The sequence below is a fragment of the Haemaphysalis longicornis genome, unplaced genomic scaffold, assembly GCF_048455015.1.
Source record: "Haemaphysalis longicornis isolate Haplotype H1 unplaced genomic scaffold, Haemaphysalis longicornis Haplotype H1 scaffold_7, whole genome shotgun sequence".
In the NCBI taxonomy this organism is placed as follows: domain Eukaryota; kingdom Metazoa; phylum Arthropoda; class Arachnida; order Ixodida; family Ixodidae; genus Haemaphysalis; species Haemaphysalis longicornis.
This window is the reverse complement of record NW_027526422.1, coordinates 185,033,481-185,050,331: the sequence shown is the minus strand read 5'-3', so window position 1 is coordinate 185,050,331 and position 16,851 is coordinate 185,033,481.

Below are 16,851 nucleotides of genomic sequence, written 5' to 3'. Positions count from 1 at the left end.
GCTGATCTGCGGCAAAGCTGTACGGCCGGAGACCGTTGTGGACCCCTCTGCAGTGAATTGGTAAAAGGAGAGTGGCCATTGGGTGTACAGCAGTTAACTTTAAACACACGGCAGAGGCCCACCTTTGAGTGCGCTCTTTACACTTTGACTGGAGAAAGGCCGGGCAGAAATTACCCGGCTGAAGTTCTTAGGCTGATGTTAAGCCATACAGGCTTGTGCTGCTTGGGCTGTTTATTGTTGAAAAGGCACGCTCCAGAGGATGTAAGAAACCTCTCTATCAGGCGAGCCCGGGAATTCGTACGAGAAGAGCCCCAAAGAGAATTGCGAGCATTAAGGTCGCCTGTTAGAATGTATGGTTCGGGCAGCTGGTCCACCAGCGCCTCGAAGTCAGAGCTGAAAGGTGTAACATCAGGCGGAATGCATATAAAGCATACCGTTATCAACCTATTAAATATTAATAAGCGTATTACTACAGCCTCAAGGATAGTGTTTAAAGTGACAGGGTGGCATGCTAAAGATTTCCGGACGATTATGGCCACACCGCCAGAAGAGTGTGTGCAGCCATTCCTGTCTTTCCTGTATACCAGGTAACTATTCAAAACATTTGTGAGTTTAGAATTCAAATGTGTTTCCTGAACACACATTACACTTGGCTGATTGGTATGCAGAATCTCATACACGTCGTCGAGATTATTCAGAAGGCCTCTGCAGTTCCAATGAACAATATTTTCTCTTCCCATTATTTAGTGTGAGAGCTACTGGAGTGTGTATGTTTATGTGTCGTCTTTCGGGGCTGTGACTCTTAGATTGGGCTTTTTGGGCCTATATGTAGGCTTGGACGTCGGAAGCCGATCCTTGCGCTGCGTTGCAGGCAAGAATGGCCCGACGTCCATCTCATCGTCTGATGTCCTGGGTGTGCCCGTCGAACCGGGCCTCCCGGACTTGGCCCCCCTTCGGGGGCCCTTCGTTTGACCCGCCACCGCCGCAGGCATCGGAGGCACCAGAAGTGGCACGGGCGGTGCGGTGGCGATGGGAGCCGGTGCGGGGCCCGTGGTGTCCATGGCACCCTCCAACGCACTGGAGGATGGGGAGGCAGGGACGGGAGTGGCACCGGTCCTGAAGAAAGAGGTTGCCACCACAACCGCTGCTGGCTCAGCGAGCGGTGCGGAGGCGGGTTGGGCTGCAAGAGGCAAACCAAGGGGGGGGGGACGGCGGGACATAGTATGATTCGCGGTACTGGGTGCCCGCCGAAACCAGATGGCCCTCTGCCCCCCGGCGAGCTGCGTCGGCGTACCTCCCCAGGAGGAAAGAGGCAAACCTCTTTCGCGCCTCTGGGAAGGGGATGTTTTCAGTGGCTTTGATGTTGATTATTCTCTGACCTCTTTGAAACTTTTCACATTTTCTGGAGTACGCCACATGTGGGCCCTCACAGTTTACGCAAAGAAATTGTTGAACGTTACAGTTGTCGGACAGGTGGTCGTGCTGGGCGCATTTTACGCAGGTAAGTCGGCCGCGACAGGAGTTTGTGCCATGCCCGAACCGTTGCCACTTGAAACATCGCCGCGGGTTATGGATGTACGGCCGGACTGAACATCGGACGTAACGAGCGTTGATGGATTCTGGAAGGGTGGACTTGTCAAAGGTTAGGATGAGGTGCTTTGTCGGTATTTGTTTATCATCTCTGCGGATGTTTATGCGCCTGACCGCTGTTACGCCCTACTACGAAGGCCCTGCAGCAGATCAGCTTCAGATTCATTTAGTAGGTCATACTCCGAAATCACGCCCTGGGAGCTGTTTAGGCGGCGGTGGGGTGTGACTCGGATTGGCAGATCGGCGATGCAGGTTTGAGCAAGAAGTTTATTGGCTTGGTCCTGGCTACTGACATCGACAACAATTTCACCGGTTCGATGTTTTTTTGTCTTATACGACCCTCCTACAATACTGTCAAGAAACTTTGAAATCAGAAATACGGACTGTGAAGCCAGAAGTTTTGATTGGTCTACAGATTCCATCACGATGAAGCAAGGATAGGTGTTCGGTTTCGGAGGCCTCAAGTCAGGAAGAGGTGGAAAAGAAACTTCGGTGCGGCCCCTTCTCGGGGGCCGATCACGTCTGGGGGGGTGGAGGGTTTGAAAATGCCATATAGCATAGTATAAAAGCAGGGAGACGGGGGTACTTTCTTCTCTGAACTTACCGTGGTAGCCAAAGAGGTCCCGGAGCTCCCTGCCTGGTAGACAGGCAGGGAGCCCACCGGCCGGAGCTTGACCAAGGCTCCGACAGCCACCGTTCACGGCTTGTAACCCTTCACCTTTCAACTTCTAGCCACGGTAGGTAACAACTTAAGTATGGCGGGCTCGCTGTACGCGGTGTCGCCACTCACCGTCACCAAGATTACTCAAGGTGCGCCGTGCGGAGACGAGATGGTCTTGCTCCGAGCCCTCGCCGCATGCTCTCTTCCCTCGCCATTGTCTCCTGGCGTGCGGCTTGATACCTCGGCGCCCGAGGGATGGCGCTGGCGGACGTGGAGCGGCGGGAAATGGTGTGGGAGAAGCGAGTGGGTGCGCGGATACTCAGACTCGGCACTCTGGAGAAGTTTGGTGCGTGTTTTTGGACGGCGTACCTTGGCTAGCCTCAATGTGAGTAAAGAGTTCTTGTACAAGACAGCACTTTACCTCATTCCTTGGCATGCCGTAGAGACAGGCACATAAGATGAACGTCGATAAAATGAGTGGCGCGGCGTTTGGTATGCATGCATTATTCTCGGAACGTTATTAATTTCAGCTCCATATAAAAAGTATCGAGAACATCGTAAAAAAAAACAAAAAATCAAGTTGTTGACAAGCTGACATCCTTTTCATAACAAAAAGGATTGCCCGACGCGACATACGACAAAAGGAGCAAGTGGGCTCTCCGGTTGAAACACCAGATAAGAACATGGAGGCGGCCACAAGTGGTTAAAAAACAAAGAAAACAAATCGTAATCGATACTTCGTGAAAATATGAAAATAAAAGCACAAAGACATCATGAAGATTTTTTTACATGTGGCGTGAGCGCTAGGTAATGCAATTTCGCACACAGGTAATCAAGCAAAGCTACTATTTACTGATCTGAGAAAAATCCACCTTTAAGTAAACCTTGTACAATTATAGGTCGACAAGTCTCGCGAGAGGGTACATTGCTTTTCTTAATCTCACACACATCGCACTCTAACACAATCTCACATACTTAGAATCGGAGCTGAAATCTTCCGTTTCTTGCCTTAAAAGGCGCGACTCCCGTCGCTCGGTGAACAGAACACGGAAACGTTTTTTGTAGTACTCCTGTACCAGGAAGGAAATTGCAGGAAACAACACGTTTTCAGCATCGTAACTGCATTACTTAAATCGCATCACAAAAGCGCGACATGCACGTTCTATTCCTTTTCTGCCGGAAACAAGCACAACTCGCCACGTCTCCGTCGGTCGAGCCAGCGCAACGGCGACCGAGAAGTGACCTCAGTCAGATAGTGTCGCCACCACGTGGCGGCGAAACGCACCGTATGAAGCTGCCCCATTGACTTACAGAGCAGTTTTATGACCAGGAAACCACTGAATGACCCTGGTTGTAACCAGCGGTTTTGAGACCGATTTATCCAAAATATTACACAATAAAATTTTCTTTCCAGGCACGCATGTTATTTCAACCGTAGCTACCTTAGCTTCGTCCCGAGGAACAGGGATGCGCGATATCTGTTCTAGTATAGTGCTCTAGGAGTTTATAGTTGGTTCTCGGGGCGTGTCTTACTGACGCACTTCATTTCAGCGCCGGCAGGTGGTGCGAGAGGGCCATCCTCTTTAAGGCCCCTAAAACTACAAAGCTAGTGCCACTCTATGAACCAAGCTGACACCGATACCAGAGTTTGTCAATGCTTTTCTGGTCATGAAACTCCCGGCATAGTTTTGTTTGAGGACAAAGGCTCCCGCGAGAGGAGCCGCCGCAGATCGGTGGGCTAGAATACCTACATTGACGCGCGTCCGCCGTACAGAGTGGAGACACGTATGCATTGTGCCGCCATTTTGGTTCGCTTGCTCGCTGCCGCAGCAAGTCATTGTAACAAAACCGCACCGTAATTATCTCCACAACGCAGTTTACTGGCGAAGTTTGAACCATCGTATCTGTATCGCGTTGCTGCGTCTTGTGGGAAACGAAAAGAATAGCGGGTTGAGCACTTCGACCCAATAGGGGCGGCACGGGATCGTTCAAAGGGTGTCTCCACCCTGTACAGCGGTCTGTTCTCGAGGTATCCTACGGAGGGCATCGGGCCGCCGCCGCTGCAGCGCGCGTTCAGCCGTGCGCGGCAGAACTTGCGTACGTGTTTGGCGGCACTTTTGTGGATAGAAACGGAATGTTGGTAGTTGTGCCTTCAATTTTGGCTACAAAACGAAGCCATCAGGACTGCAGCCCTTGCAGGGAAGCCGTATGCGGCAGAACCCACGCTCAAAACTGCCGACTACTATCTTTGCTTGATTTTTTAGAAGTCCCCACGAGCCCTGCTAACACCGGAAAGAGCGTCTTCTAGTGCCGCACTCCCCTTCGACCGCTTCGCCGGCTGCCCTCTGATCAACGGTAGCGCCGCGGCGCGGCCTGCCTGAGCAGCGTATGAAGCTCTCCCATAGCGTGACGGCGAAGTTTCACGACCAGAAAAGCATTGACGGACTCTGCTATGATCTCACCGCCTTGCGCCCTCACCCACGCTACTTCCCTCCGCCGTGTTTTGCTATTTTCCTTTTCTCTTTCCAGCGCCGCCCGCTATTCGCCAACAGAAAAGTGGCATGGTAGCTCTGCCGTTTTTTTTTTTTTTTTCTGCCTGCGCAGCCGGGTCGGCTTGCCGGCTGGGTAATTGCGCAACGCCGCTTTTTCGGTTCCACGTTTGGCTGCGCAATTTCAGTGCCGGCGTCATCGTAAGCGCCAGCGAATAAATACATAAGAATTAGCTTCTACTTCCGAACAAATGTCACATTGGTGTCGCTTTATGTTGCGTATCGGTGCCGATGTGTTGTGCCTTAGGCAGCGCGAATAGGGTCAGGGATGGCAAAAGAATTCGTTATGCCGTCGGGGAAACGCGATGCAGAAAGGTAACAAGTTTTTTTTTTGCATAAATTTGGACGGGCATACTTCAAGCCGATTCTACAAACACTCTACTGCGAGGTAAGTTGCTGAATGCTTGTGGTCGCTTTGTTGAAATCTGCGGAAGCTTGAGGGGTCACTTAAATGCGTATTCCCCCACGACCGCCACCCACCCTTTGTTCTAAGTATTAATTCCGCGCAGCGGCGACTTCGTCACGTCGTAAGCTTTGCTTTGGATAAGAGGCCGTGTATTTTTAATGTACGCGCATAACTCCCAGCATAATTATCAGCGGGGTAGCATGTTCAGTCGGTTGTCGTAAGGGTTTCGTGACGCAAAAATTGTTCACCGGTACTCGAGCTTGTTTTGGTCGATGGCAGCTTGTCCCACCATGTAGCATGTGCGTCCCGAGTACGTGTAAGCTCTTTGTGGAGTGAATTTATGTTTTGTGTGTAAGCGACCCGGGCAGTATTACAATCTACTTTTTATGACATTGGAGGAATTTGCTTTGTAATATGTGTTTATTTGTTACTGCGGAAATTGAAGTTTTAAAGAGAAGAAAAATTACGCCCACCCCCCCTCGCGGGAACCCTGGTGTGATGCGATGCCGAAGGGGGTTCCATTGTGCGTTTCCGTTGGGTCGATTACTCGAATTGCGTGAGCAATCGTCGGGTAATGCGAGAGAGACAGAGAGAGAGAGCGAGAGAGCGCAAGCGTAGCGCGGACGACCATCGACTGAGAGACCGGCCGGAGCGCGGCACTTCACGTATATGCGCAGCGCACCCGAAGGAGAGGAGATCGCGGGAGAGAGAGTACTGCACATGCGCACAGCGCGCAGCGCCGCGCACAGCGCCGCCCACCGGCGGAGTGAAAGTGCGCTGCGCCACGCGCCCGCAGATGTGGAGAGAGAGAGTGCTCGGTATCGGAGAGAGCGGAGGGGGTGAGCGGAGGAGAGAGGCAGCTGTGCGGATGCGGACTGCCGGCAAGAGATGCTCCTCTCAGCGTCGCACATAAAATGGCTGCTAGGTAAAACAATTTAAGGCCAGCTAATTTAGTGACCGCGCCGTTGCTGTACATTTGATTCGAAATTTCTGTTACCGATTTGTTCAATTCGCGCACGTTTAATAGACACTTGAAATCCATATTCGCACCGCGAGAGCGGTACCCGCCCTTTCTTCTGTGTGTGGACAGTGCAGAGAGGACCGTTAATTCGTTAGAGGATCGTAAGCTCTGCAGAGTTCATATAAAACGCAAAAAAAACGTAAAAATATGCCGAATGCAGGTGAACAGTGCTCCCAATGCGCCGCCTCAAAGCTCACAGTTGGAGGAAATAATGTGCTCCCAATGGTACCCCTGAAAAATCTCATTGCAGTGGCACAAAGTGAAACTCCCATATGCTACAGTTTAAACTACGGAAATATTGGGAGTAAGGCGATATTCCCATTAGAAGGAGTATTGAACACTCCGACTTGGTATCGAGTTATGCGACAAGTTATTTACTCCCATTTCGGCTTGTTTGCGTTGTGTTTGTAGCACCCTATAGAAAATGTTGCCAACAGGGTCGTACGGCTTTTGCTATACTGCTTTGCTTGTTCCGTGCCCGCCCCGCCGTGGGTACAAGATCACGATCAGTTTATAAAGCGTTCGGCGTCCCTCAAATGGGTTTCTGAAACCATGCGTTGCGCTGCGGAAAGGTGCTGTCGGAGCCTTCCTGCGTTGTGCGATAGCAAAGGTGTCGCATGCAGCAATGCGCTTTCGGACTTGAAAGCTGTCTTTTTTTCGTAGATCTTATAAACTGGTGTCCAGTTTATTGAACTGTTAGCCGCGAAAGTGACAGCTAGCTCAGGCAAAGGTGACACCCAATCCCTAAGTTCGTGTATTGCCGCAACGAGCATGCACTTCAGATTATAATTCACCCTTTCAGTCATATTGTTGTGAATCTGACAGAAAGTCGCTCTCCTGTGCCGTACGTGCAACGCTTGAAATCAGTTTGAGAAGGATCCGTTTGGGAAATTTCACGCTATGCAAGTGATCAGGTCGGACGGGAAGCTGGAGCGAGTGATAGCCATTAACAGCTGCTCTACGATACGGTCAGATGCCAGCTTCCAAAGAAAAAACACTTCCACCAATTCAGAAAAGCGCTACGGTATAACCAGAATGAAGTGCTTTTCTCGCACGTTCCACGGGAGTGGTCCCAATACGTCAAAAGCTGCATTCTGCCACTAGCTGCTTTCTGCGGGCTTCGAAAAACCTGCACTGTATCCAGACCGCGGATTTTCGACTTTGCAAAGAGAGAAAGCGTAGAAAGTTCAGTACGTCTCTACTCATGCTTGGCCAGGTTTCGAGACAAGCTGTAACTACTCGTAGGTCTTACTGGGCTCTGCCATGGCTCCCGAACGCTGAGTTGTGAATGTGCATGAACCGTGTTTGCATCATTCTCAAAGTGATGACTTCGACGGGGGTGAAACTGCCTCTTCACTGCTTTGTTGAGAGATATGGCTGAGTAACCCCCTCTCCCCTCTCTCGGAGTGATCGTGCGCCGCTACTAGCGACCCCACATGAACTCTGGAACTAGTTTTGTGTGTGTCTCTGCCATGCCTCGTCGTGTGCAAAAACCACAGGGGTGGCTTGCTATACTGTTAGCGCTTTCGGTTTAAATATGAGCCCAAAGCGCCATAGTTCATACGTGTTGAAGCAGTGAATCAGTGCTGCCACTCTGCTCCATTTCTGCACTGTAACCTCGCCCGTCGGGGAATCGTTCCTGTCTTTGTTCGGCTGATCTCTCGCCATGCAATAAACTAGTTCAATTTGCCTCCCGCTCTTGGTGTTTAACTTCAAGGAAGCAACATGTTCTGGCCGCTCACTTCACCACGCTGCCACTCGCATGACGGAGGCGACGAAGTTCGACGCGAGAACGCCTTAGCATATGCAACACTGTATGTGCATTGCGCCGCCAAAAGCGAGCGTTTGTCTCGGAAATCCCTCTGCTTTCGCCGACCCCGCTGATAAGCTCGGGTGTGTTTTGGCGGGCCTAACTCGGATTTATCTTCTCGGCCGGCCTCCAAAATTTCGTCTATAATTAGAGAAGCCGCCAAGCCTGTAATGACCACAGCAAAAAGTTCGTGACCAACTGGTTGCACAAGCATTAGCGGGGCAAAAGAGGATGAGTCTCCTTGAGTCATACATACCTGGGAACAATACCGCCGGCGCCAGCTAAGAGAATGAGAGGCCCTCCTGCATCCTCTCTGTCTGGCGCACCCTCCTCGTGCCACGCCGGAAAAAATCAGCAACCGCTTTTCATTGCTGCTGCTGATCCGCGTTTTCCCGTCCACTACGCATAGCGCCCGTCATTCACAGGATAGGTGGCCAGGCCTGTGACAAAGCCCGTACTTCCTGTTGTCCCACCATCGTCGTACAACGTTTTCGACCAAGTAAAGGCCAAGCGCTCAGAGTGTGGTGGGGTTTACGTCTATTCCCTCTTGACTGATGGCCATTATTTCGGTATGAAGGGTTCACGGCTCGCACCGCCAACACCCGGTGCAGCCTGGTACAACTAATAGCTCTGGTCTCGGCTGCAGCCAGTAGCGTAGCTGATCTGAAGCAGGCATACTTCTGTGCAAGGGCCTCGACATTCTAAAATTTTTATTCCCTTTCTATGGTCACAAACGCGGGAGCAATTATTCGCACATGCCAGCAACCTTCTTCGCGTAGGCTGATTCAGGGTCATTCCATTGGTGCAGCTCTCGCATCTCCCGCTCGTACTATAGGATGCCATCCTTGGGGTTCTGCGAGCGAAATGCGACCTCGTCTCTCATACGGCGCACGTATAAGGTAGTTACTCTGCGGACGAAAACGCTCAATAAAATCTCCCATTGATGTGTATTCCGCTCGGCAGTGTCTCCAGCACTATAAAGGATTATCTAATTCATCATTATCCGATCCGCCTGCCACTGTCTGGTTTGAATTCAGTTTCTGCAGAATTTCGTACGCCTGTTTCAGGCCATTGTAATCCGAATGGAAGCAAGCCTCAATGTTCAGGCGCAACTGCGAAACTGGCGATACGAGTGCCACGGTGTTAGATTCCGGCTCCGAACGAAGCATGCGGACGATTTGTTAAAGTATAGCGGGCCTTTGCATCGTGTTCGTGGTGCGGTGTTTTTGCTCCACCTGCTCAGCAGGTTGTTCCACGGGCGACCGCCGCTACGTCTCAAATCTGTTTCGTAAGCGGTAGCTGTGGTTGAGTGTAGCTTTTTCTTAATAGGAGCCCTGCCAACCTGCGCGCGATGAAACCGCTTCATTCTGGTTACAATGAAGCCCTTTTCTAGTGAAGCGGAGAAAATTCTGTTAGAAAGCCAGCGTTAGACCGTATCGTACAGAAGGTGTTGGATACGTTCATTCGATTCGGCCTCCAGTCCAACCTAATATCTTACGTTGCTTTATATTTGAAAACAAAATTCTTCTGGAAGTGTTGTAGAATTTTGCACATTCGGCACACAATAACGAGTCCCTTTTCCGCTCAGAGCAAGACCACGGAAGGGTGTTGCTATACTGCCAAAACGACCCTTCCTGGCCATGAAAATGCAGAAAAACGCTAAAAATATTTTGAGCCGACTGAAGAAATTTTAATGACTACACACTCTAAGACGCCGACAGGGAAAATAATTTACAAAGCTCTTCTCTATAGGCCTTCAGTTTGGCGATTGCTGCGCCTCCTGCAGCCACTTCTCCGCGACACTTACCGGAGTAGCGCTGCACGACTGTTAGATGCTGATGCAGTGATTTGGTTCTTTTTCGTTTCTTTTTGCCTTTCCGCACCCTACCCAAACGGGTATTGTGATATCTGTAAGCATATAGTATGTTTAGGACCGTTCGAGAAAGAGCTCTGTCCTTGTAGAGTGCTCGAACGCCAACAATATCTATCCGAGGACGTGGTTCTGCATTCTTCTACACCGCTCTTACGGGCGTCGGCAACGACAGTAGCACAGCACAACTGTCACCTCCGAATATTCCAGGCACAAGTGAGCTCTATTGTCGCTTCGTTTAAACCTGATTCTGACACAGTGAGACGTTAGTTTCGTTTTGCAGCGCGCACACCAAATGCGGCTTTGTTTCGAATATGTACATCGTAAAAAACATGCTCCGGGAATGTGATTACCTCAAAACCTCTGGTATTTTGGGAATATAAACGAGGGAAAAACGTTGAGTGTGTTCCAAAGCTGCGGTTCGTAAATAAGTTCCTACTCACGCCTTATAGCTAGGACAAACGAAAGTAATGAAACCATGAAAAGTTGAATGGTCTGCCAACTCCGCAAGAAACAGAATAGCTCGTACAGGAATGAAAAAAACCCGATTGCACCTTCAAAAACGCTGAAGACGTTTGTCTTAACGGAAGCAAGGTAAGAATGACTACACCAACTAGATGCGAAAGCGAAATGAGCTGATATTTCCAAAGACACTGGTAGGGCGGGGAGAGGTGGGGGGACGCTTAACTATCCTTTTGTGCGAATGCGGAGCGAAATCAAGAAATGAACGTTTCAGTAATCACACAAACAAAGAGCCCGTTCACGTTTACTTTTTTTCGACTTCGACGAACCGCTGATCACTCGGCGCACGCATTTTTTGAAGCATGCATAAATAGGTTGACAAACGATAATAGGTGTCGTGGGAAGACTGTGGTATCCGATAAGGTCCTCTTGTTTTAATTTGTGCTAGGTTCTTCGTGATCCCTACGTCGTATGACGATGTTTCGAAGAAGCGTTTAGTCGTGGACGCATAGAACTCGTCTCAGGGCTGCTCGTGGTAGATATATGTAGCACATGATAGAAGTGCTCACCTTGCGACAAGGCGACCCAGCATTACTTTTTTGTCGTGTGGTTATTCCCACGTCGAATTTTCCATTATTCATCGCACTTTTTTCGTAGAATGTTCGTGAAAGTTTTTGCCACACTGGCTTGACAAGGGTAGCGTAAGTGGCGTGGTCAGGTATGAGTGCTCCGCTAGATTGTGTAAGCACCCAACACCGATTTACATCGCAATGTAGACCCGTAGCTTGACCGTCTGAAGAAACACTGCTTTCGGAGACACTTTGAGCAAATTTGCGGGCAGTGAGATTAGTCATTTACAACCATAGGCCGGTTTCGCGACGCCGGCCTGTGATACACAAAATGGCTCTGGTCTGTGCCAGTTGGTACATCCTCGCTGGGAATCAGCTTGAATAAAGCGAACACAAAAGGAAGAGGGAGTAACACGACACACTGCAGACTATTAACTGGAATGTGAAACACACCTGGCGCTTTTAGGGACTGAATGTACTACACTAAGATGGCGTCAGAAACATTTACACTCTCGTGAATACACTAAATTTGCGAACAGAGTGACTGCTCTACACAAATATGTATTTCCAAGGCACACAACTGGTAAACCTCAGTTGTAAAAGAGCTGCAAAAGCCGCGTTGACAGTGGTGAGCGGGCCAGGGTCCCACGACTACTTCCGAAACGGGCCCCTAGGGGCATTTCAGTGGCGCCCTTACAGGCAGCGCTTGAGGCGTATGCGGCTCAATGTCCCGGGTAACCCTATTGCTAATACTTCGCTTCCGTCTTTTGAGGAAAAGCAAAGACCCACGCATTGGCTTGAAATTTCGGCCGCGTTCGGGCGGCAATTGTGGGCTTGCTTTTTTCGACAAGCTAAAGGACTGAAGCGAAATTCAGTCTTGTAATGAACTTCTTTACTGATTTCAGGAGAGTTGCCACCCAACAGCGCCGACCGACTCCGCGGCCAGGCATGTCTAGCGGACAACCAAAACACATTGTCTTCAACCAACTTCAGCCATTCTCGGCTCCGAGCGCCAGCAACATGCAACATTCGCTCAACATTCTCCCTTGCTTCTTTATAGAATGCTCTTGGGGAATGCCGAGGAACGTCGTTTTCTCCGCTGCATAGCCGCTGGTGGGCACAAGTCAGCGGTTAGAGTAGGGCGGGGGAGAGCTCTCAGCGAGGGACGCTCACGGGATACCCCACAATGATTTGCATTTCTACTCCTAGCTTGTTTAGGCATCATGTCATTCTCTTTGTCTGCAGGTGATAGACGGTCCGCTTCCCGTGGAGGGTACCACTGAACTGCATAATGTTATCGACGAGATCAACAGCAAACATTCTTTAGGGTTTGTATTATGATAACGGGAGCATCATTGCGAAAAATTGTTGCAATGAAAAATGATTGTCTGCTTACCTGGTTGCTCTGCCGCGAACGCGATTGAAGCACGGCAGTCTTGCGCCCCCTTCAACATAGAACACCGTCTTCATTACCCCTCCTATCACTCAATCTTTTTGTTTCTATAATCGCTCCTCCCATGGTTTAGAGTATGACGATCTTTAAATCAAAGTATTCGCACTGGTCACTCGCTACCAGCTCTTCCCCCCAACCCGTCCGAAAAAAACAGAACAAAGAAACGGCAATTCGAATGTCGCGTCAGGACCGCAACAATGAACGAGTGGCGCCCCTAAACTCCGAAGCATCATAGCAAAATATGGTAGCGCACTGGTCAGCCAATCATAGAACGCCGCGCCGAAGACAAGTGGCGTAATCACCAATCTGTGAACACGAAAAGGCAACGATCCCACGAGAGTAGGCCGCGATGAAGCCCAAAAAGTTTAAAAGCGGGGTTGCACAAGGTTGGATGCTAGAGAGGAAGGTGGTGCAGCATTCCCCTGCTACCAACTTCTCCGAAACCACACCTTACCTGCAGTCACTTTTTAGTTAAAGCCTGGAAAGTACAGTGCCCACGGCGTCTCCTTTGCTTTCGCCATGTACGTCTATCTCTCATATTAGGTGCCCCTTACCAGAGCGCCAAACTTGTGTTACTTTGCAAAGAGCAATTGGGGAAGGGTTTCTATTCTGCCCAATTTCCCTAAATTACAATAGGGTTGAGCTATGCATAATCAAATAACCTTATCCAATAAAAGTAAGAAACGGGAGAAAACTAACTATCTATGTAGGACATACTAGCTTCATAGAACCGTAAAAAACGCAAAGGGATTGTAATACCGTTTGATTGTATTTGAAATATTCACACCCACGGTAAAACACTTTTTTGGGAGTATCTGTCTGTACTTGGTCCTAAATTAACATAACGATGGTTTTTTTCAACAAACTGGCCCACAACAACGAGTGCACTCAGGTTGGTAAATAAAAATAAAAAAACAAATTTTTGCAAAATAATTGCCTTCGTTTAGGCGTAGTGACTTGAGGCCGCCAATTTGCGTTTGCGATGAATGAACTGCACCAAACACCATGAATGTCGCTTGCATTGGATGGTGTTTGTAGGTTAAGAAACAAGCCAAAAGAATGCAAAGAGCCAGGAAACCTCTTGAAAGCTAATTAATGTTTGTCAGTACTCAGAAAAGCCGTGAGGTCACTAAAAGTCAGGCAATAAAATGATTCTGGGTGAAAAGGCGTATCTTTGGTTTTTGATCATGTCTCCATACATGCCATTTTGTTTATTCTTTATGCAACTGAACTTTTTGTGAATGCGAAATTGGAAGAGTTGTTGGACCTTTTGATAATTTAGTGTGGAACTTTCTGGCAAACTTTGGGCCCCCTGCGTCATCACTTCGCCTGTCCTCTGGGGAGCGCGCCCTGGAGTTCTTTCTGCTCGCTCGCCATCGTAAGGAGCCTGCGCTTTGCCCCTTTAGTGCCGATACCTCTCAAGACAGCTAGTAGTGCACCGATGGGCGTAGCCTGCCTTTGTTCGGTGCTGCTCTTTAATGGGCGAATCTCGTCTTGCTCGGGGCAAGTTGCTCGGCGCGCCGTGTCCACTAGTTCTTGATGCGACCGCTAGATGCGCGCTGTGCAATAGTTCATAAGCCGCCCGCTAGATGGCGCGGCAGACACCTGTACTTCTACGTCTCCTCTGCTCCGCTGCATACTCGGGCGCGCGAGCCCGAGTATGCAGCGGAACAGCGGAGATGGAGGAGTATAGGTTATCTTCGATATGTAAATAATAAACATCGTGTATATACAGTCAAACCCGTTTATAGCGAACTGCAATATGCACTGCGATAAGTTCGATATATCCAATAGTTCGATATAGCTGAACCCGCTTATAACGAACTTATTGTTGCGAGTTCGCAATCCGCGGGAGCCAACCCCCTCCCCAACTCCGCCATCCCCGCATGCAGAAACCAACACAGTAAATTAGCCATTACCATACACAAAGTAATCTATTTATTGCAGATAATAAGGCTACTTTCCACCTTAACTGCCTATTTTGCAAAAAAGCGGTGGTTTTTGTTTTCAGTTTTGTTGTGGCGGCTTTAACTAGCATAGCATTCTCTGCACGAAACATTGCACCAGTTCGAGTCCGCGTCCTCCGAAATCTAAGAAGCATTGGTAGAGCACATCGACTGCCGAAAGCGCTTCATTTTAGGCGTTGGACGGCTTTCACTCGCGACATCATCGGGAACGCTGGCGAGCTCTTCCCACAGTTCACCGATGGTGCTGTCTTGGTCCGGACTCGCGGAATGGGCGGGTTCCATCGTGAGTCCCGAGCGTCGGAAACAGGTAAGGAAAGTGTCGGGCGTAACGTCGCTCCGCAATGTCTCAGTCGCGGCTTTTGCTTTGTGGTCGCGGACAATCAACGTCTGAATCGCCGCTTCGAGACCATGCATTTTGGAAGCCATTCTACGCGCGCAGACTTCAATGTATCGGATGTGAACCTCGATATAAGAAATATTTTCCCCATGCATTTCTGTAACTGAAATATTTTGTTCGATATATAGCATAATTCGCTCTATCCGGGTTCGTTATAGCTGGGTTTGACTTAAGTCTATATACAATCTCCCCTATAACAAGGTGTCGAGTCTTTATATGATGTATAGGCGAATGTTTCATGGTTTTACCGATAAGCTTGGAGCTTTGCCCCACTCATCATCATTCACTTCGTGGAGACGGCGGAATTTGTTTTCTTGAGTAACAGCGTATCTGTTCTCTGTGGAGGATTTTATTAAACAGAACGTGGTAACGCGGTCGCAACGATGGGTGGTAGGCATAGCCGAGTCAGGAGGAAAGGAAGCGCCAATCACATATGCACCAAATTTAATGATTGCACACGGTCCTATTTATTGGCAAAGCTTTTGTAAAGTAAAAAACCTAGTGGCACTGTATATACCTCTCTACATTATCGAGAAAAATGAAAACAAGCATATTGTTGTTTTCTAGCATATTCGAGGGAAGGTATCAAAACATTTACATTTCCATTGTTGTTTTAGTTGAAAGCCGCCTTCTTTCCGCCATAGGAAATAAAAATACGCTGTGCAAAAACAAAAAGCGCTCGCGACCACACTTGAACATTTTCCTTTTTCCCGCAGTACTGAATAGAAGTACGAGTGGCAAGATACCGGGATAACAGTGGAAATGCCAAAATCCCAATAATGTTCAATCGCGTGGCATTTTTATATGGTGTGGCAATTGCGTGGCAAATACCATGCCGCCTCCAGCAGTCATAGTGAAAGCTCCCGTAGCGCAAAGGGATAAAATTTTGTCTCGTTTTTCATGATTTCAGAGACTGCTTTCGGTGACATGGTCGGAGACTGAAAAAGAGTGCATTTTACGGCCTGTTGCTTCGCCCGTTGTATCAGCCGCGCCGATTCCTAAACCTTTTCTCCTTGGGCATGGGGCAAGAGAAGGTTCTAGATGAGATTTACGCAGCTATTTTACTGGGTCCGCACCGCACTCCGCCATCCAGAAATGGGGCATAGGGGTGCGTCCTGAGCGCTGGTCGGACATGAGCTTAACGGATTAAGGTTGGTGTTCGATGGGTCGCGGTGAATAGATGTGCGCAGACAAGGCAGAACGCCGTTTTTTATGCTTCTTGGCAATTTGGTATCGAAACTTTGCCTTGCCACTTTATACATTGCCAGTCTTTGCATCTGGACGTCTACCCCCCGTCGGAAGTGTTTACAGTGATGTGAATAAAATTGTTGAAAAATTTCACTGTTGTTGATGTGGTTTCGTTCATCTCCATGTTGATAACAAAAGAAACACTCTGTTACTCAAGGAGAGCAGAGACTTTCCCAGTGCTGTCACGCCAAGAAATCGCGTGTTCTGGTCAGTTTTTAGCTGTACACGCGTGTAACAGCAAATAGGTGAAAACTGGCTTTGTTTTCAGCACGTCTTGCCGGTACCATCGTTTGCAGGACCGGTTGACGTCGCATGACGCGCTTTGCCAAACGAGCCACCCCACGAGGCTTTTTAGTAGAGGTGTGCGGATTGTGTTTTGCTCGGAACGGCGTTTCAACGTGCTCTGTACGGGTACATGACGTCTTGATTTGATACCATCGAGCTTGTTTTCTCGGTTAGGAACACTCTGAAGGAGGTTTGATTTCTTTCCTTCGATTCCCTCAGTGTTACAAATAATGGCCAGTGGCTCGATCAGCTATAAACTTCTGACATCAAGCTACATAGTGTGCGTATGTGGTTTTTGGAGACAACGACTACTCTCTCACTGATTAACCCTTTGTGGAGCTCTCTTTAAAGGCACGTATCCGCTGGGGCGTACACTGCGGTCATTAAATATTTGATGGAATGATCGTCAAGCTTGGCAAGAGTATTAAACTTCACTAGTCTGTAGGTAAAGTTCCATCAGCGCACGAAGTGGCTCATAAAACGCTGGATTATAGTGGTGAAGGTATACTGCTCGTCAGTGATTGGCTCGAAGGTGCGAAACATGTCTTCTGCCTTTGTTTCTA